Here is a 21,293-nt window from a genome sequence, read left to right as displayed (position 1 = left end):
ACAAAATGTATTTCTGTGATATTATAGTCACAATTATGGACTAATATCCGATATAGGAAATATATAAATGGCTTTTAACTGCACTCGTCTTTGATTTTATTTTATTTTTTTAACAAAAGCAATCTTTCAACAATCTTTTTTGAAGCGTCAAGCTATCTGATTGCTGCCTAAAGTTGAGAATAGGTCTGACTGACTTATTTTTTTTATGGAGGATAAACTTTAAGAAGTGGGACTTCACACTCTTCAATCTGACGTCAGGGCGAGTTAATCTGCTCTCCACCTCCTCACTGTCATAAGACTCTTTGCAATTGTATTCTTCTCAGGTTTCCTGTTCCTCTGATTAAGTATCTCTTTAACCACATCCTGCCTCTCTGATTCGTCCTGATTATATTCTCAGATTTCACTAACGCCTTTCCTCACTTTTGCGGAGCATCTCTGTCAGTATGAATACTTGTGAATTCATTCGTCTTGGTAACTTTTGTGAATGTAGGATTTTCAATCTGTCTACCATTTTATGGTTCTTCCTCCTTTAGGTCTGTGTAGCTGTAATGTACATGTGTAAGACACCTCATGGCAGCTGATCTATATTTGGGTAGGAGCCAAGTTTATGTTGTGAGCTGAAAAGGAAATGTGCTTTGCAGAGACAGAAGAAATATATATTTCTGACATTTTCAAGTAAAGGTCTTCTTTCTAGCCTATTAGACGTGTACTCAAATGGAAAGGAATTTGTAGGCTGTACCTGTTAGCAGAATATAAGCAAGATTGTTAAAATGAAAAAGTTGTCAGTCAAGCTATGATGTTGTTGTGTCTGACCTCGGCCGCTTACATCCACAGTCTGTGTCGTGATTTCATCATTGAACAAATACAGGAGAAACACCCCCACCTAACAATCTGACAAGCTCAGGTTGTGAATTATCTTCAAGCAACTCAAATTACTGTGTGTATGCCAATAATGAGTAGGGGTTCTCCCTCTGAAACACCCACAAAGATGAGAGATACTCACCGTTCGCTCCATGAGGGAGAAATAAGGAACACTTCTGGTTCAGAAGCCAGGATCCAGTGCAGATACTTTTTGGGGTAAGGGCTTCCTGGCTACTGCCTTTGGAACAGCAAGCCCAGACCGCAAAAAGACCCACAAAGGACAGAAAGCTGTCTTCATCGTTCTGTGGCGTTCCTCTCAGCATCTGTGGAAGGAACAAGAGCCATCAGCACATTCCTAAAGCAAAACCTGTTCAATATGAGTGAAAGATATACAGTATAAAGTTGAAAATCCACCCAAAAGACTCTTGGATTGTTTTGCATATGATATAAGAAATGATCTTCAGGGCTTTAGGGATCAATTCAATGGTTGATTTACAGAGTAGGACACTGCAAAAGACAGTAAGAAGACAAATCCCAAATTCAATTCTAGCGCAAAATTCCACCAATACAAAATGTAAAAATACAGGTAACCAATTAACTGTCAAAACTTGTTATTTCCTTTAAAAAAAATTACATTAAAAAGAGCTGCAGACTGCAAGACCTCACATTGGTCTCATTCCCCCCGTTTTTCACTAACTTTGAGTTATTTTTGTGCAGAAAATCTTACATTTTTCCTTTTAAACACAATTCTACATTCAGAGGAACTGACATATCTAATCAGCACTACATCTTAAACTGATTCCTCAATAATAGGACAAGCAAACAAATGAAATAGCACCTTTACAGTGGTTAAGGGGTTTGTGTGTTTGTGTTTATTTGCAGTGATTGCCATGTGGTCGAGTGATTTGAAACCAAGGGGCAGGCAAAGGTGAAGAATGTCACCACTCAGGCGGGGAAGGAACCAGAGGCGGTACCAGAGTTGGAACGTTACCAGCAAGATATAGTTGGCTCTCAACTCCATGCGCCGCAACAGTTCTAGAACCAAACTCCTGGAGAAGAGCTGGACTCTCTCTCCTTTTCTGGAGTTGCCCAGGGTGAGAAGTACCTGGTGGGTGTGGGAGATAGTGAAAATCCCCTGGCTGAGCGCCACAAGTTTTCAGTTCAGGGTATGCTGCTTTCTTGGAGTCTCTGGGCAGCGTCCTGGAAATGGTTCCCCCTATGGAGCCTAATGCAATGAGGCAATGTGCAATGAAGAAGACGCCTGGAGAGGGGTGATTGGTAGGATTGACCTGCCCAATCTAAACGGGAGTGGTGCTTTGTTATTGGACTTCTGCTCTAGATTAGTGTCATAGATTGGCCAAAACAAACACTGTTTGTTAGCATAGGATGGTTCATAAGTGTACCTGTTACCAGAACAACACAGAGGAAGGGTGGTTGTACGCTTATCACTTTGATGCAGGGCAATTCAAAAACGTTTCCAATAAAAACAAGGTAAGCCTGCATTCATACTCGGTGCGATAAAAGGTTTACCCTCAGATTTTTGGTCACTCATGACATTCCAATATCTAAACATCTCTTTTCTCCTTCTAAAACATATTCTTACGTCACTTTAATTTGGGTTTCATCTGGAGGAAACTAAACTAGCCTGAGGACAGAGAGATGCTTGTCACTGTCAGAATCACATCATGAAGCCACATATGCTTCCGCCGTGTTTAAACATAACTGTTGTACTGCTTTACTTGTTTATATTCAACCCTGCTTTTGTTTTGAAATAAAGCAAGGACTTTCTGGTAGATCGAAGGTTACGACATTAACTTGACCACAGAAAAGGGAACTTGTTACGCATTAAACATGAAATGAAAACAGCTTAAAGGAACGATTCAAAGGGAAATGTTTGATGTCATGAGGTGGATATTACTTTTGACCCCTCAACTGAGCTGTCCAAGAGTTTTTAAATGAGACATTCAAGTCATTCTTTTCCGTCACTGTGACTACAGGGATACGCTACAGAGGCTTATCCACGGTGCGTTTGAGGGGATAGAATTGGGGATAAAAAAAGGCTATTAATCGCGATTTAAAAAAATGAATGCATTAATTGCAGACCTTAATTAATTGCATTTTACTAGTTAATGCAGAAAGCCCTACTTTATACAGGTTTCTATGACAATAAAACCACAAATTAAACAGACACAACATACGCCGTACAAAATGTCTCAGCTAGGTCTAAATCTGTCGAAAAGTTTAACTTTTATTTTGCACCAACTGAATGCCGTTATATGCCACAAAATGATTTCAGGAGAATCAGAGTGTAAATGATTCCACAACAACAACCACTGTCCTCCCTCTCCATCCAGCCATCAAATAAACCAGGGCACCACACCCCATGAACAAAGAGACAAGCTACATCGTTTATACTGTGTGATTTTGGTGATGTAGTTGGTGGCCCTTAACACCTTTCAATGTTATACACTTACATTAAAATAAAACCCACTTATGTACTGCAGAGGGATTCTAATAAAATGCTGGGAACTTTTTATTCTGTCTCATTTAACTAAGGTGTACTTAAATCATGTCAGTAAATACGTTTTTCTTACCACATAATCCAATGAAATGCTTCTTAACGATTTATGATTAAGCATTACATTTTAACCATTGTTCTTTATTGAGTGTGTTTAGTCTCTTTTATGTGTTTTCCATCAGGTTTAAACTGCACCTACAACTAGTTTTTATCTCTCCTAGAAGTGATGACAAGTGGCTCTGCATTTGTTTGCGTATTAAAGGAATACATGTTTTAACAATCAAGAAATACTGTTATATTCCTTGTATTTCTAAAGACATGCTATGAACTCTATAACATTATAAGAGAAATTAAATTTGTCTAGGACTAAGGGGTTGATCACATCATGGAGGAGATATTGCCAGCCTGTATTTAGGCAGTTTAGAAGTTTACAGCAACTTTAGGTAGCTGTAATGTAAATTGATTGTTCTTTAGCGTTACGTAAGCAATTTGAATTTAGTTTGTTTAAATTTAAGATGATGCAATTCCTCTGTTGTAGAGGAGGCAGTGTAAGAAAAGAGGACTATCCTACCTGAGCGAACTTGAATTAAACCTGCATCAATCTTCATTAAAATGAATACCTCTGGAGTTGTGTTTGCAGTTTTGTTGGGTCACAGGATGCAAATTATAAATCTAGAAATAAGCATCTAAATTTAGGACCTAAACTCTATAATCAAATCTTGACTAAAATGGGTAAAATCATGCACCAAACACCAGCTATAAACCTGCAAGTGTAAATCCCTTCATGTGCAGGCGTACATCATGAAATGTCATGCTCCAATAAAGAACAAGTTAATAAAAGAAGGGCTTTAAAAAAAAGGGGCTTTTGTGGTGTGTATTGAGAAGGCGAGCACTGCAAAGGACCACATCTGGATGATGAGGGGCCTTAATGCCTGTATATGGCTGCTACGTCAAGCCCAGGGCGGATAGGGACCAGCAGACTGGACCATCTGCAAACGTAGGCATCTGCCACACTTACCTCACCACATGCGTCACATGTGGGGGGTGGGGGGGAGTGTCACATCCCCTACTGCTCTTTCACCAAATGTGGGCCATATTCGGCTTACTTTGCTGCCCCTTATGAATTACTGTGTTTTGATTATTTGTAAGGAATAACGGACTCGAATGAGCTCAAATGATCTAATTTTCTGCAGGCCCCCAACCACTGTAAGCTCTCCTGTCTTCTAGAAGTCTCTGAGGTTGGTCCGCCTTAGCAGCAAATGATGATATTTCAAGTCTCAAGAGACTGGCATCTGCTCGTCGGCCTTTAAAACGAATGATGCAAATAGGGGGGAGCGCTCTCCGTGGTCCTGAAATACACCGAGAGCTGTCCGTGGTGCTGAAAGCAGCCCTTAGCTCCGCGTGGTGAACGCCCTGCACGGGAGCCCAAATTGTAGAAAGAAAAGAATGTGCATTGATTAAATAAAACAAAGAGGAAACACGATTCAAACAAAACAAAGAGAAATAGAAAAAAAATACAATGAAACAGCGTACACAACCAAGAGTTTCTGTAGAATAGATCTTGCATGAATTGGCACTTGTTGCCATTGAAAACCTGCCGAATGGGCAATAGGTGCTCGTGCGTGTGCACGCGTGCTCCTGGTTAAATCTTCGCTATAATGCGCTTGAAAAAGTAACGTTACTTCTCCTGGGTGCCACGCGCACGACTGCCCCCCCCCCCCCCTCACACACACACACACACACACACACACACACAAACACAGTCTTCACACGCGCAAACACACACCTTCCGGCCATGGAAAGTAGCTTCATGGAAAATTATAATCAGCCAGCTCTTTCTCTAGAGATACCCGTTAAAGAAACTCTAAATATTTTATGTTTCAATGACAAACGTAATTGTAAGATAATGAGTGATTGGCATCACAATCAGACGGCACTGATATCACCCCAATCCTCTTCTGTTGCTTGTAATTTTTCAAAATTACAGCCAGTGCTGCAAATTTTCTATAGAAGATGTTTATTGAGCGCACAATCTGTCTGGTTAATATATATCGATGGATGCAGAATTTGTATTGCCTCGGTGTAACGGGGCTGTAGACGGAGGCACGGAGCACGTCCACCGCTGCAGTTAATGATAAAGAATTGCAATCAACTGAGTGGAAGTCGAACACGAAACACTTTTAGTTTTAATTCCTGTTTTCCCCCACATCAACACGTCTCTCCGGAGAGAAAGAAAAACACCGGCCACTCTCACGCTTCACCGTCAAGTCAAAACTCGGGGATGAATTTCTCAATGGCTCTCTATATAGCAACACACAGTCTATACAAGCACAAAAACAGAACGGAACGGCAGGTTGTTGTTTCACTCACTTCAACAATACGCAAAGAGGAAATAATAAAAATAGAATGGGCTCACCCAGTCATCACGTATCCGAGGAAGCGTGCATCATTTTTCTCTTCCCCCCTTTTTCCCTCCAATAATCCCTGGGAATTTGAACGGCACCCATTGATATGCAGCAGTAGGGTCCCCCCCACCACCACCGCCACCTCACCCCCCCTCATCCACCATCACCACCACCCCTCCACCTCCACCCTCTCACCCTCCCTCCATCCTCTCTCTTCATCCCAGACGTCAGTCGCATTGCCTCCCATTTATTCCGCGTCTATATTTATTTTATTTCCCGTGCATTTTCTTAATCTTAATCCATTTTGTCCTCCTCCCCTCCTCTCCGGAAAATGCTGCAAAACCTCTAATGGAAGCCACTCAATTCCTCCAGTCTGCTTCTTGCTGGTGACCTGCATTGACGTCATTGCGTCATTAGGTTTCCCCTGGAAACACGGGAGAGCCAAAAATAGAAACACATTAATTCAAACCCCAGGCTGGGGCGAGGAAAGTGGGGGCTGTGGTAGAGGGGTAGTTTGGGGGCTGTTTTTTTGGAGACTATTACTTTCTTTCAATCCATAATATTCTGGACCCCCCCAACCCTCAACCCCACTCCCTGGACACAAAACACACACACACACACACACACACACACACACACACACACACACACACACACACACACACACCCTTCTCTCATTGGTTTCCCGTTTTCATCTTAACACACACACACACACACACACACACACACACACACACACACACACACACACACACACACACACACACACACACACACACACACACACACACCATTAAGAAATGTCCCTATGTCATAGTGTATTAGCAATTATCTAACAGAGAATTCTACTTGTTATTTTAAGTTAACCCTAACCCTATTTAGCCTTTTGGTTGTTTAAGTATCAACATACAAAAAGTTAAATAAATGAGTGGTTCATTATGTCTATGTGCAATTTAGGTATATTTTGTACCTTACACACTAATATCCTTGTATATTCTAAATGTATTACCAACTTTCTTTCCAATAAATGGTATAAATAACAAATCCTTAAATCTTGTCTAAATCAAGCATTTAGTTAATTTACATCAACCCTTGTTTCTTCTAGATTTTCATGTCGTGTATTTCTGTTATAAATCATTATAGTTTATTCTTTCATGATAGCATTTTGCGAACATTTATCAAATCATTGACTAAAAAAAATCCTTTTTTTAGAGTTTCTTTCAGAGAGTCTTGGCCAGATTTACCCGCGACAGGGTCCAGGGGCAAAAGAGGAAGATCACAAATAACCCATGATTCTCCCAGTGTCTGCGCTGTGTTCAATCATACCTGCACCCTTGTTTTGTGATAATTGAAACAAAAATATAGTTTAATTTTTGGAATATGAAAGCACACCTACCCATCCACACACTGATGGCAGAGGTTGTGTCCATCAGGATTAACTCATCCCATTCATACGCCACCGATAGAGCAGCGGGAGCAACTTGGGGTAAAGTGTCTTGCCCAGGGACACATCGGTCATGTGGCTGCAGGAGCTGAGTGATCGAACCTCAGACCTTCTGGTTGAGAGACGATCGACAACCGAGCCACAGCTGCCCCAAAACTCCACGCTCTGAATTCAAACCAAAAGAAATATTGACTGTTACTCTTGTTTTATCTGTATAACTATTACATTAACTTCAAGCTATATGAAATTTAAGTTAATAATGTAAGAATTGAAAAATAGTGATTGCAGAAAAGCTCATATAAGACTTTCTTATTATGTTCCTGTTAAAGTTCTTTCTACATACTTTACTTCATACTTCTACATCATCAATTATTATAAAAGCAAGGTTTGAGAGAGATTAGATTTGATTGTAGGCCTATAAATGAACATTCAAAATGACTTATCAACCTAAACTCTAAACTCTAAAGTCAAATCATTATGCCTACAGAAAACAGGTATATTAAGATTAAATACATCTAATCTTTAATTTCTATAATGTCTTAAATCTTGCACTGTGATGTAAATATAGCCTATACTTCAGACACAATAATATCAGTTCAAACAACTTTGTGAAATGTAGAACATAACTTTTCTTTTGGTAAAAAGAATACCCAAAACGTAGGAAATCGTCTCATTCTATTAATTCATTGTTCTTTCATTCATGAGAGTTCAGTCATTCATGTAGGCCTACTTCTCTTCTTAATCCATTCACATATCCGGGGCAGCCACCTTTTCAGTGACGCCAAGCCCTCCTCCTATTTAATCGCTTTAGCTTCATCTATCAGTTCTGATGTTCCACATCAAGCGACATACGGCGCCGCGATGTGCACCCACCACCGTGACCGTGCACCGTCACTCAAACACAATCACGTGCACACGCTGCCGCCTCGTGACACAGAGCTGGAGGCACGCGCACTGGCACATGAGTGGTGATGCTGCATTCACGCTGTGGCCTTAAAGAAAGGAAGAAGGAAAAAAAAAAAAAAGAAAGAATGGGAAACTCTGGCACCATCAGCATCGCGAGAGGATAATGAACAACAATGGCAATCTGCCAATTGTTGCCAAGGTGATTCCCCTGAACAAATAATCCAACCGCCCACAATCAGTATTGTGTGACTGTTCACTTTTGATATTTTGGTTATTGTTGTCTTACATTATTACTCATTGTTGCCAAAAAAAATCACAGTGCAACAGTTGTTAAATGTTGCTTCCCCTATGGAGCTGCCAATTAGCTCTGTCTCTGCCACACAACAACTGATCCTCTTACTTCATCATCACTGCAAAGTACTAATAGTATGAAACAAAACATAATGATATTACTATTGATAGCTATAGGATATTTTATTTGTCTTATTTAAATAAAGATTTAGGCCAATGCCATCAACAAGTAGTAAGAAAATGAAAAAAAACATGGCTTAATTATTTAAATTCAGCTACAAGTTTTTTTAAGATAGCCTTTTTTTATTTATTTGAGAGGGTAAGCACTATTTATTTCAGATATTTCTTAAGCTACACAAGATAGACTGAAGACAGAAAAGTCATTGGCCAGTTGGGCTACCAACAAGAGCAGATAAGTGATGAGGGACTTTCTACTAAAAACAACAATTGTTGGTACTTCCTGATGACCAATTGCTTTAAACGATATCAAATATCAAAGTTTTCATAATTTTCTCATGCTTTAAAGGCAATGGGACACATGCCTTAATTCACATTTTTTTAAACAAAATATTGAAAATGAAAACTTAAGAGTCAATAGCCTTTGTTGAAATATATATACATACATATATATAGCTTTAAGGCAGTCAAGTGTAAATGGTGAATAATGATAGTGCGTGATAGGGTGGTAATTGCTTAATTGTTAATGCATTACAGCTGTGTAGAAGCTTCCGGGGTTGTGCGGTATCTCCAGTCTCTTACTAATTTAGTTTATTTAGTTTACTTTCTGCATCTACATGACATTATAAACGGATATTACAGAAGGAAGTAAGTTTTCGTTTTTATTCAGGCATGGTAACCATTTAAACCACATTTTGGGAGGTCCAAATATTTCGCATTATTATTGTTTGCCTACCTTAGCCTACCATACTCTGACTAGAACTGTTAGCCAAGCTAGCCCTAGCTTTTATGATGTTTAAAATTTAGATACGAACTTCTATATAACGCAGCTCAACGTAAAAAAGCCTTATTGATAATTGCTAGGCGCCAGCTCACTGCTTGCTAAAATGTACTGGAGTTATGACGCAGTGGTTGTAGGCGCAAGTAAATTAAACGCAAATACAATTTCTTTGCTGGTTTAAAATAACTACGTCACGTATTAACAATGCAATGCTCGCCCATATACAGTAGCCTATTGTGCAACTAAATTGTTTTATTTACATTTTTGTAATTTTAGGTGATGGGGTGTGCCATCACTGAGGGGAAGTGGATGGATTCTACAAGACGACTGAACACCCATCCAGAGCCACTTTGCAGAAGTTGAGGACATGGAGGACCTGCCCTCCCAACATGAAGACATTTCAGGTGTGTTTTGATCTATACACATATTTACACTATTACATTTTGCAAATGCTTGCAGTCATATTAGGCTGCAGGATATCTTATTCCTGCCAGATCCTGCCTACATGCCATTGTGACAACATTTGCTATGGACATGTTCATGTGACCTAGTTGGTCGATAACTTATGAACATATGCTCATACTGCAGTTCTCATCTTGTTGTAACAATTAAGCCTATTGTGTTTTCCATCTATTCACGACATTAAGAGACAAAAAAGCACATGTTTATATGTTGCACAAGAGATCCAAATAGATTTGAAAACTGAAGTTGGATGGGGCACATTAGTGTTTTTATTACATAGCTCTTCTTGTCTGCTTGTGATAAGACTTGGCAACAATATTGCATGATGCATAGTTTGTCAAAATGTTTTGGGAAAATTGTGGAAACTTCCATCATTAAGTGAATTTCCTTTGTTGCTACTGGTCAAATTTTGTATTCCCGGCTATTGGAGAGTTCGAGGCATTGTGTTTCGTTATAGCGACGTTCAATGTGATGACTGTCAACTAGAGGACTCAATGATCTACTGTATGTGTGAGTGTTCCTGTGACTTCTGTGATTTTGAGCCATAGAAGCATTAAGGCTAGATGGACATTCAGATGGAAATGCAAAAGCAATCCAATGATCAATTCGTCACAGTGAATGTCTTGGCTTATAATTGTGCCTTAACAGTAAGCAAATGCAGAAGTAGGTTTGTGGCCCTTTAAAGTACTGAATATATCAAATGTATGTGGTGGGTTGGGCTACAGTCTTGTGCTATTGTTTTAAATCCATCTAAATTACATGTTTACAACTTTCTATCCATCTTCTGTCGGAGATTGTGCAGTTAGACTATTTAACTACTTCTCAGACTCCTAATATTCATGATGATGCTGTCTATAGTTAAGAGTAAAAATATTCTCCATGAAGGCCATTTTATTCCTGCTAGATACAACACCAGTTAGCAAAACGCATTTTTTCTCCCCTCACCCCACTGCTTCAGTCAATATCTAATCTTCTGCGTCTTCCTTCTCATGTTTCTATTGATTCCCCAGACAAGTTTTTACCATGCTCCTAGCATGTGTATTAATGATCTCTCACTTTCTCTGCCTCTCTCTCTCTCTCTCTCTCTCTCTCTCTCTCTCTCACACACACACACACACACACACACACACACACACACACACACACACACACACACACACACACACACACACACACACACACACACAGATACACAAGCAACTGGTGTGCTGCTAGGTTGAAAACACTTTGACAGGGATTTGTGTGTGTGTGAGTGTGTGTGTGAGTGTGTGTGTGTGTGTGTGAGTGTGTGGGAGGGTTAGCTGTTGCAGGGATTGAAATACCAAGAAGAGACTGATGGAGATGGAGTGAAATGACTCTTGTTGTGCAAGGATTTTTGCTGTTTTCCTAATATCTAAGTTGCCTCATCAGAATCAGACTTGATCTTTGTACCACAAGCAGATTGCTACCTGTAATTGCTTAACTGTTGATGCTGATGTAGGGGACAAGCAACTTTCAGGGTGGTTGTACTGCACCACAGCACACTGTGCTAACTGCTTATGCCATCTGCTGGCCAAAAGCAAAGACTGCAGCCAGTGATATCTTAGATAAACTAGATCAAATACCTTTCTTTAGGCTTTACAAGCAGCTTTAACACACAGCCTTTCATGCATCTGCTCTTTTTTTTTCATTAACGCATCAGTTTTCCTGCACTCTATTTCTGTAATTTTAAAGTATGCAGTTCTTTGGATTGGAAGAAACAAACAAAAGGGTCCACAAGGATAAGCAAAGGGAGGAAATCTAACAGTCTTATTGTAGCGCTGGTCTGTCTGCATGCTTCAGATTTGTGCCAAATTATCCTTGCCACAGGCAAATCAAACATCTCTGTGATGGCAGTATTCACAGACTGACATCAAGCATGTGAAATGTCTTGCAAATGAAACACAATTAGCTTGAAGAGCATTATGAAATGATGTCTGCTCTCTCTGTAATTCAAGATCTAAAATCCCAGTCGCTGCATTTATGAATGAATGAGCTTTACCACCCCTCGGTATTTTTTGGCCTCTTTGGAATTTAAATGAATGCAAAGATCAAAGCCCCCCTTCAGGAGGAAGAGGTGGTGCAATAAGCAGAAAGCTCCACACTGTTCACACAGTGGTCCCTCTTCCACTGTAACTCAGTCGCAGCCTCCCACAGTCAGTCAGAGGTGCTGCCGCAAACTACCACCAGGGGGCAAGAGTGCTCAGGAGTGTTTTTTTTCTCCCTCTCTCCCTCCCTCTTGCCTTCTTTTCAGTTGTTTGTCTGTCTGCTCACAGGGAATGTAGTTACACACATGCATGCATACATACACTAAACTACATATTATTTGTGGATATTAAAATCCTTGGGGAATTTAGATTTTTACACAGTTGTAAATATGAAAAAAATAAAGCCTAAACAGATATCACGTCACAGTTTTTCCTGTGCCTAGGATGACATTGCAGTTTCTCTCTGATCACAAGACCACATTATGCTTGCATGTGGCCCCGAAGTGACTTTGCAAGGTCACAACCACCCCCCCCCCCCCCTCCCCCATTCCCCCACCACTCAATTCTCCATCGCTGCATCGCTGCACTGCATGATCAAGTTTCAGTTGCATCACACATCCCTTCATAGCTACACATTCACTGACTCCCTATTTATACCAGATTGTTAATGGCTAATTTTATTAATTTCACAGGGAGGCAATCAAACAAAGCTACTCTGGGGGGTAGCAGCAGATGTCTGCTGCACGTTATTGTTAGATGGCCCTTTGGTTGGCAGGCCACAACCTTGGTTTTGGGAGGATAAAACAAGGATAGTGGGCGTACAAGAAGGGGAAAAAAGAATAGAAGAAGAAAGTTGTATGCAAAAATACTTAGAAAAACAGGGGGAAGATAAGCGTAAAGGGAGAGGAGAGTGGGAAAGCGAGTGTAGAGGGCAGGCTGATATCAAAGGGGCCTTTGTTCAAGTCTCCTCCAGTAGCCGTGTGAGGATCAGAGCCAGAGAGCAGTGGACCTTGAGGACCTTGAGAGAAGGAATTGAATGCTTACGGTGCAGAACTCTATCTTCAAGGCTCTCTGCCCTCAACTTTTTCATTTTTTATCATTAATTATTTCTCGCTAATTGCCAGGATTAGAAAAAGAGGGGGAAAGAAAGGGCGCTCTGGGTCTCTGGAGTCTTAGACCAGTGTGTGTGTGAAATTGCGTACACATACACTCCTGCCCCGTATATGGAGAAAAGAACAAGGGGAAGAGGCACAAATTGAACATTCTTGGTCAGCAAGGTTGTTAGCACTCTGCAGTTGATTGTGCTTGTTGAACCATACAGCTATTTCCATTAAGTTTAAGAAGATGGTCATAGCCGAGCAACGTCCTTGTACAGCGGTTAACACTGGGGGAGAATGGATTCGATTTTTTCCCTCTTGCCTTTTGTGTTAAAGTATTCTAACTTGGTAAAGCCAAAGATTGTTTGAAATAAGTGTTATTTTAGGTTACTTGTGACATTGTTTGAGTTTACTGATTTAATATGATTGAAAAAGTATCATAAAAGTTACTATTGCTGAAGTTTGGTAGAGAGATATTGTCAATGAAGAAAATCTCTTTCTCAACTGATTAGAAAAAAAAGATCAGTTTATTACAAATATAAGTATTGCTACGCTCTTATATGAAATATTACATATAATAAAATGCCATACATTCCCATCGAGCTACTTTTGTTGTAGAGTGCTGATTGATGTGTTTTTAAACCCTTGAGACAGCCATTTCCTCCTATCATTTCAGTGTGGCTTTAAAACTAACTATCAGAGACTTTAAACTTCCCTTGGCTTGGTGATCCATTACAGTGTTGTCATGTTTTATTTTTGTCAAAGGAACCTTATCAATTATGCTTTTATAGGTGCAGACTTATTTGAAAAGGCTGCTTCAGGCTCTTGTCTAAGCAAGCAAACAAGGCTCTAAAATTCAAGACATTTTTATTTAATGATGAACAGCCTGGCATTTTCAAGATATAGTTTTTGGGAAAACCAAACACGGAAACACAAACAAACAAAAAATATATTGAAAACTAGCATGTTTTATAGATGGCTTCGCTGATTAAAAAAACCTTATACCTGACGTAAAGGCTTTGCTATGTTTCTTTATGTGGACAGAATAAGAGAATAATTTAGCTTAATCGTCATCTGCCTAATGAGCTGGGCAGGACGAACATATTTTGATGCATTTTGATGAACTCTCTGGATATCAAATCCCATAGGAAAGCTGTTGTCCAAAATGGCTCACATATCAAACACTCTGCCAAACTGAAAGCAAACAGCATTGCTTTCTCCAGGAAACAATTCTTCCAAGTTTCATCTAAAAAAAAAAAAAAAGGATAGGATTTCTGAATGCCTGATTGAAGCTTATCAGTGTAATGGATCAACAGCTCCTTTTCACATACATAGTTTGAAATCATAGATTGCACCCGTGCATGTTTGATATTCTGCACCACATTTACGAATGATCTCAGAACAATCATTTTGTCCTTCACCAAAGAAAAAACCTCTGGACCAGACTGTGGGCATTGTGCCTGTAGCGCCACTTGCCAGCCACAGTGCTTTCCAGTACAGAGGAAGCTTCTGGGCTTTGCTGCAAATACATTAATCAATTCTTTGTTTACCACATTGCTGTCATTAGACATTGGTCTTGCCAGCTGTGAAGTAATAAGATGGAGGACTGGGAGAATTTACATCATGGCCAAAGTCATAATGTGTGCAATTGTGATGCCAATAATCTGGTTTTATCTCCAGATTTGAAACCACAGCTTAACCTTTTCATCTCAGATCAGACCGGCCAACCAACAGTCTTTGCACTGAAGTTGTTTCAAAGTTTATGAAAGCCACTTGTCAATTAGTGATTTAGTGCATGCTGATAAATTGTCTTTTCATCATCATTGCAGTATGAACATGCAAATTAACACATGCACAGACTCAAAAGAAAAAAGCTATAAATTACAAAAACATTGATGACACTGTAACATTGAATTTACATTCACCATGCATTACGACTCTGCATGTGTTTACTCTGACGCAGGATGGAAAGAAAAGGGAGGAAAATGTGGTTGACAATGAAAAAGAAGAGCCATTATGCTTCGTGGAAGACATGATGATTAATACAAGTAGTGTATAAAACTATCAAAAAAAGACATAAGAACTGTGACATTAATGGTAATATGCATACCTTCTTTATAGCCATAAAATATTTACAAATGACACAAGACATAGCAGATTTAGAAGTAAAAAGAATAAGGTCTGCAGTGAAGTGAATTATAGAAGCTGTTGGCCACATTTTATTTCGGTAGAGCCAGGCGTTGAACTATGCTCCATAAATACGTTTCAGACCTTGAGGTGGTCCTCCTAACATTCTGTGACAAATAAGTTAGCTAACTTCCCAAAATGTGAAAGTATTCCTTTAAACTCTGAACTACTGTCATAGAAGCTGTCTTTTTGAAGAAGTTTTGAAGAGTTAATCTGCACTTCTAAATATAATACCTGTTGGCAAAGTCCTCAATTTGCATAAAACATATTTTTGTACCTTTAATCAGAGCTGCTGAAGAGAGGAAAACCCTACATTTCCCATATTGAGCAGCTGATGGGACCCAAGAGCAATATTACTATGATTGGGCTCGCACTGATGGGTATGCACATGCTCATTTCTCAGATCACCAAGGAAACTAGACAGGTTGCCTCAGTACAATGCCAGAGAATCCAATAAAAGGCCTGAACCTGTGTAATATCAGTACCTTTGCTTTCATGAATTCACAACAAGCAGGGTCTGAGGGTATCCCCATTCATCATCTTAGAGATCAATTCACGCTGTACATTATCCTCCTTCCAATGATCTTAGCTCCAATTCTTATCACTGGAAGATAAAAGTTGTTTTTGACAGCACAACACGTACATCTGGCTCCACACCAGGTCCCATGGCTTCTGTTATTTCACCTTCCTGTGATGGATGAGCCCGCCTTGCTGCTTCTTGTCGTGTTTTACAGCTCACCTGATGCCTTCCTTGTGTGTTTAAGCATTGAAAGTGCAGCTCTAGCAGCACAAATGCTAATGTTCTTTGATTGGCACCAAATGACTGACACTAATGCTACTGTTTCAAACACTAATGTCATGTTAGCTAATTTATTAGATCAGCTTTGAATGCTGATACGCGGTAGCATAAAAGTTGCTTTATTCTCTGATAATATGCTCACTGATGGCTGCTGAGACAAAGCTGTTTTTATACTCCTTATTGTATGTTTGGAATTCAAAATGATCAACTGCAAAACACCCTTGTCACTGATGCTAAACTAGTGAATACTTGAAAAGTTGCACTCTTGCCAAGAAGAATTGTATTAAGGGTGAAGGTTTACTGCTTGCTACGGCATTGGCCTGATTTAATCACCTACTTTGGCTTTTCATTTTTAAAAACACTTGCTTTGGTTTTTTTTTATGTCTTCATTAAAGCTAAAATGTATAGAACTCACATGTAAAGAAATTTAACAAGAATATATAATTACACCATAGAAAGTTCTTGAGGGTGCTGGTGGGGTGCTTTAGCTATCCTAGGGGTAACTTCAGCACCCCCAAGCCCCTCCCCGGCAGTTTGTCCTTTGCTTGCCCCTCCAACAGTGTGCTGACATTTTAGCATTAGTGCCTCTGTGTGAGTGTGAAAGGTTCAGCTTGTACCGTTCCCTCTGAAGCGCTCTGTGATAGCACACTCTCTGATTGGTATGAGTGTTTTGTGTAGTCTCTGCAGCAAATGATTCTGTTTTTCAGTCAATACTGCAGCTGGCTGTGCATCAGTGAGAATAGAAGTACCTCGTAGCCTTTCAGCCCCTCTAAATCCACACGAGATGATTCTATAAGGGAGTGTCAAAGTTCAAAATATACAATATTCTCACTCAATCCCTCTGTAGAACCACTGTCCTGTTTAATCACATCACTTTGCAGTCATTCACTGTCACTCAGCCTCAGACCAGTGCTTATTCACGTGCCGGACAATGGACTAGCCGGTGATATGCATAGGACAGGATACTAACTGTGCTTTAAGCATTAAGTTTCATTAGATAATGCTAATTAGAGATATTAGAGATTAGCAGCCTACTAGGCCTGAACACTATTGAAAAAACTGACATTGCAAAAAGTTTTTTTCTGCAATATATATTTTTTATCAGTTATTTTGAACAGTTTCCAAAGTTATAATTATCTACATCATCAGCCCAGTAATAGTAACTTCTGATGGAAGGAAAGCTCACTGTCTCAGGCTGCCTGGTACTCATTTGACTTTGTGCACTTATGTAGCTATACTCCTGCCTCCTGTACGTCTACATTTTAACATGCGGGGACACAGACTGAGACTATGCATGTGCAACAGTCAGTTCTGTGACCACTTAAGGTTATATCAGACATACTTTTATTGAAACCAGTTGTTGTTTTCTTTGTTTATTTAATCATAGTGATATTGGTATTGGAGCTACCATAGTGCCAATGTGAAACAAGTTGAGTTTATACTTTGAGTACCCACATGTACTACCTAAGGGCATGAAGGGATACCTTCGTGTAATTTCACAGTGCAGCAGATGAAGGTGTCAGCATGTTTTCATTTTAGGATATTGTACTTATGTCAGGTATGAGATTATAATAATGTTTTTTTTTTTTTTTTAAGCGTTAGATAGGGAAGAGTATAATGTGTTTGGGCGCATGGCCTGGCCCGCCTGCTGTGCTTAGTGTCAGGATACAGTGTAACTGTGTAGAGATGGCTGGCATGGCTGGGCATGCCCTCTATTCCCCCACAGGGGTTTGAAAAGTGCACATCTCACCAAAATGTCACTTTAACTAAAGTGAGCAACCCTAAACACTCTTTCCCACTCTCCTCTCTCTTTTGTCCTCTTTCACTAATTCTCGCTCCCTTCCCCTCAAACACACCTGTATTGTCCTCCTGAGGAAAATGTAAATGCCGCGCAAATTCTGATGTAATGTAATTACCTGCTCATACAGACTAGGCATGCTGCAGAAGCACACGTATTCAGATGTATTAGTCACCACTGTTACAGAATATGTCCACTTCAAGGGATGATTTTTGTGCACGACTGGAGCTCAGTAATCGCCTTGTATGTTAATGATGAGATGAGGCACATATTGCCTCATTTAAACATCTCAAACGCTATATGTGTAGTTACGCAATTATGATAATAAGCATTTTACAAGCTGCAATGAGGCGCCAGGGGCCAAACGGGAAGATGAGGGAAAAGTTACTTTGGTCCTGAAAATAATTTGACGTTAGTTATTACAGGCTTATTGCTGCGGATGACATCTATTTCTCTGGTTTCTGACAGCACATCATCCTGACTTTCCTATAATAGCTTTGGTTGGCAGATCAGCACTGGTGAGAATAAATTAGAAATGATTCCTAGAGCGCAGCATTAGGGTTTTTTTTTAAAAAATAGTGGCACTTTTATGAAAAAAGGGCCATGTAATCACTCAGGCTAGACTTTGATTAAGCAGTAAAGTGAGCTGGTGAAAGTGTGGATTTCATGGTGACAGAGCTTATTTGGTTTTGACAGTTCATCCTCCATGTCTCTCCCTAAATCCAACCTTCCCTCATCCCTCCTGTTACAACAGACCCCTTTCATGTTAGAGCCTATTCTTCATCTCTGTGTTTGTTTGGTTTCCTCGTCACATCACACTGTTATCACATGCATTGATTCTTACTAGCCTTTTTGCTGTCTCATTTATTTTTGAATTGCAAATGTGATAAAACTAGAAGGTCCTGGTTTATCACATTGAAGACTTAATGTCTTTGCAAAGTCATGGTTGACATTAGCTTTTTCATTATGATTTTGCTGCAGTACTTCATATTTATGATTAGGTTATGGACATGCTGTGCTTCTTAGAAGTACAATTCAACAGTATGCACCTCAGAAAACCTCCCCCTTTTCAGACTTCAGATTACAGTTTAATGCATTCTAATAACAATGTGTAGAAGGTAATCTATTAGAGTTTCTTCAAATTGGCTGTGCAGCTGGATGGTTAAAAAGGAAATTGTAAACCTGCAGTCAGAGTGCAGTAAAATAAATTCCACCTTCACCTAGTTCACAGAATTTTCAGTAAATTGAAACATTCTCAGAAACCTTTAAAAGAAACAGAAACTGATTGTCACAATGTACAGGCTTTGCAAGCCCAACTGAAAATATGGTTCATAAAGTGCAAGCATTATTGAGAATATATCTATATTCAGGGTCACACAGGATCAGAGCGCCTTGATGTTGTAGAGGTTCAGAAGATATTGATTCATTAAAGACCAAAGCTCTTCTTTTCTGTAGAGAAGAGCTGAGGTGTGTGTTGGTTCAGGTGCTCTAGCTGTAACTTCTACTGTAACTGTTCCCAGTAGACTCACTGAACTGTGGCACAGTCTGAAGTGTGTTCAAGGGCAAACTGGCTGCCACCAGAGTGCTTAACATTTTCTATACCAGCCTTGGTTCAAAGCACATGTGTGATATGGTAATCTCTGATTGAAGTGATTGATCTCTTGTTTTTGCCCCCCCAGTGTTGCTTTTGAGTGTTATTGTGTCTTCTCTCCATGTGTGTACCGATGTGTCCGTGTTCAGCAAAAAAGCAGCTCAAGTTCACGTCGTGTGTATGTGCTGTATGTGTCGTTGAAGTGTCTTGAGTCCATGAAAGGATTTGGTAGAGGTCTAACTTCTCATGTATGTGTGAGTGCACGTGACCCGCATAAATCCCCTGCTTGACTTCGTTTGATCTTTTATCTCCAAAACACAAAGATTGAATAATACAGTATGTGCCGACTACGAAAAGATTAGGCGGGAGCTCAGAACATATTGATCAAGATTATATTTGGAGAGCAGAACTGCCAAAGCACGTTCATTAGTTGTGAGACGGGACACACATAAATTGTAATTACTCTACAATGTCAACTCCTACTACAGCACTCAAATCTGCACGAGTCTTTGAAGATTGAGTTGCATTTTTATTGCATTTGGATGTCCTTCCCGGAGAAAGGCATACACAGGTGTGTTAGGTGATAAAATTTAAACACAGCTATGGCCCAGGAGAAAACAAACACACTGTGCTTTTGCATTTCATTTTGGATGTAATTGTCAATATAGGAACGCAAACGAAAAAACAAACAGTACTACATGGATTATTTATTTCGTTTATATTTTAAACTAATATGACTCTGCAAGAGTAATGAAAGGCTGGTTTCTTACACAGATATCTTTATTATAAAAGTCAGCATAAATTCAAATAAGTTAGTGCACGACATCCTGCTGTTGTGGCTGTATTGAATATTGTGAGTTACCCTGCGGTTTCCGTTGTTCAATCCCTTTTTACCCACCTCAACTTACATTCTTGCTCTCTCTTCTTTTCCCTGACCTCCTTTTGTCCTCGTCCTCATTTGCAGGGTATTTAAATAAATTATCGGATAGAGAATAATCGCATCTTCTCTGTACGATCAACTCTCCCTTCTGAGGACAGCACAGCCAAAATCAAAGGAAACATTTGTACTAGCTCTGTCTCCTCTGTTTGTCCTTCTCCCTATAACCCCCTCACTAATGATCAATATGTCCTGATGCTTCAGACTTGCCTAAGTCCCACTTATCTCTTCTCTATTAATATGCAAACACAATTACACATAGGAGCAGGGCCGTAGTAAGAGAGAGGAGGCAGTTAATTTTCCTCTAGCTGCAGGCAAGCATCTGGAAACAGCGTAAAGAAACATGTATCGAGAAAGATGAAGAAAGAAGAACAAACGAGAGGAGGTTCGAAGGGGAAGAGATGGTGAGAGAAAACAGCTGGTGAGGTCTAGCAGTGCTGTGTTTGCAGAAAACGTAGGCAGCTGGTGACCCAGAAACATCCTCTACTCTTCCCAACATTGAGCATCACAGCAATCACTGCAGTGAGAGAGGGAGAGAGACACTATGCATTCAGCCGTAGCTCATAATAGAGCGGTTAATTACCATAATGAAACTCTTGATAACAAACAGAAAAAGCGGCCATAGAGTACAGAGAGTTAAACTCACACTTTGCTTATGCAACTCCTGTCTTTGATTTCAGCATCCACAGAATCCTACACCAAGTGAGAAAAGAAAAATGTGGTAGTCAAGGCGCATGTTCAATGATGTGCCTGGAGTTGTTTATTTATTGTTCAACTTTATTAATGCATGTGTTTTTGCATAAGAAGATGGACTTTTTTTCCTTTAAATATGCTGCTTAATTGCAAATAGAGAAGTAAACAAAAGGATAATTTATACGTCTTTGAGCCTGTAAGGGATTAATGTCGTCTCATCCCAGCATTAGAATATTATACACCAGGATTGTTTACTTTGCTCCTTCTGATTCATCTAATTAAAACTCTACCTAAGCCAAAGGTTGCTTATTTGAAAGGCACACTTAATCTGATATTGAGC

The 21,293-nt window shown here is 39.7% G+C and overlaps 1 long non-coding RNA gene across 1 annotated transcript in view; it reads left to right on the top strand.

Moving 5' to 3' along the window:
* The first annotated feature begins 9,667 nt into the window (after positions 1-9,667).
* LOC132956746 (uncharacterized) overlaps positions 9,668-21,293 on the top strand; it is a 166,278-nt gene continuing 154,652 nt past the window's right edge. The window contains exon 1 of the long non-coding RNA XR_009666083.1: positions 9,668-9,787. This is a non-coding gene — a long non-coding RNA (uncharacterized LOC132956746). The remainder of the gene's footprint in view (positions 9,788-21,293) is intronic.

The sequence above is a fragment of the Labrus mixtus genome, chromosome 22 (genome assembly GCF_963584025.1).
Source record: "Labrus mixtus chromosome 22, fLabMix1.1, whole genome shotgun sequence".
NCBI classification, from domain to species: Eukaryota; Metazoa; Chordata; class Actinopteri; order Labriformes; family Labridae; genus Labrus; species Labrus mixtus.
Note: the sequence above shows the minus strand (reverse complement) of the source record. Positions and strands in the feature narration are given on the sequence as shown.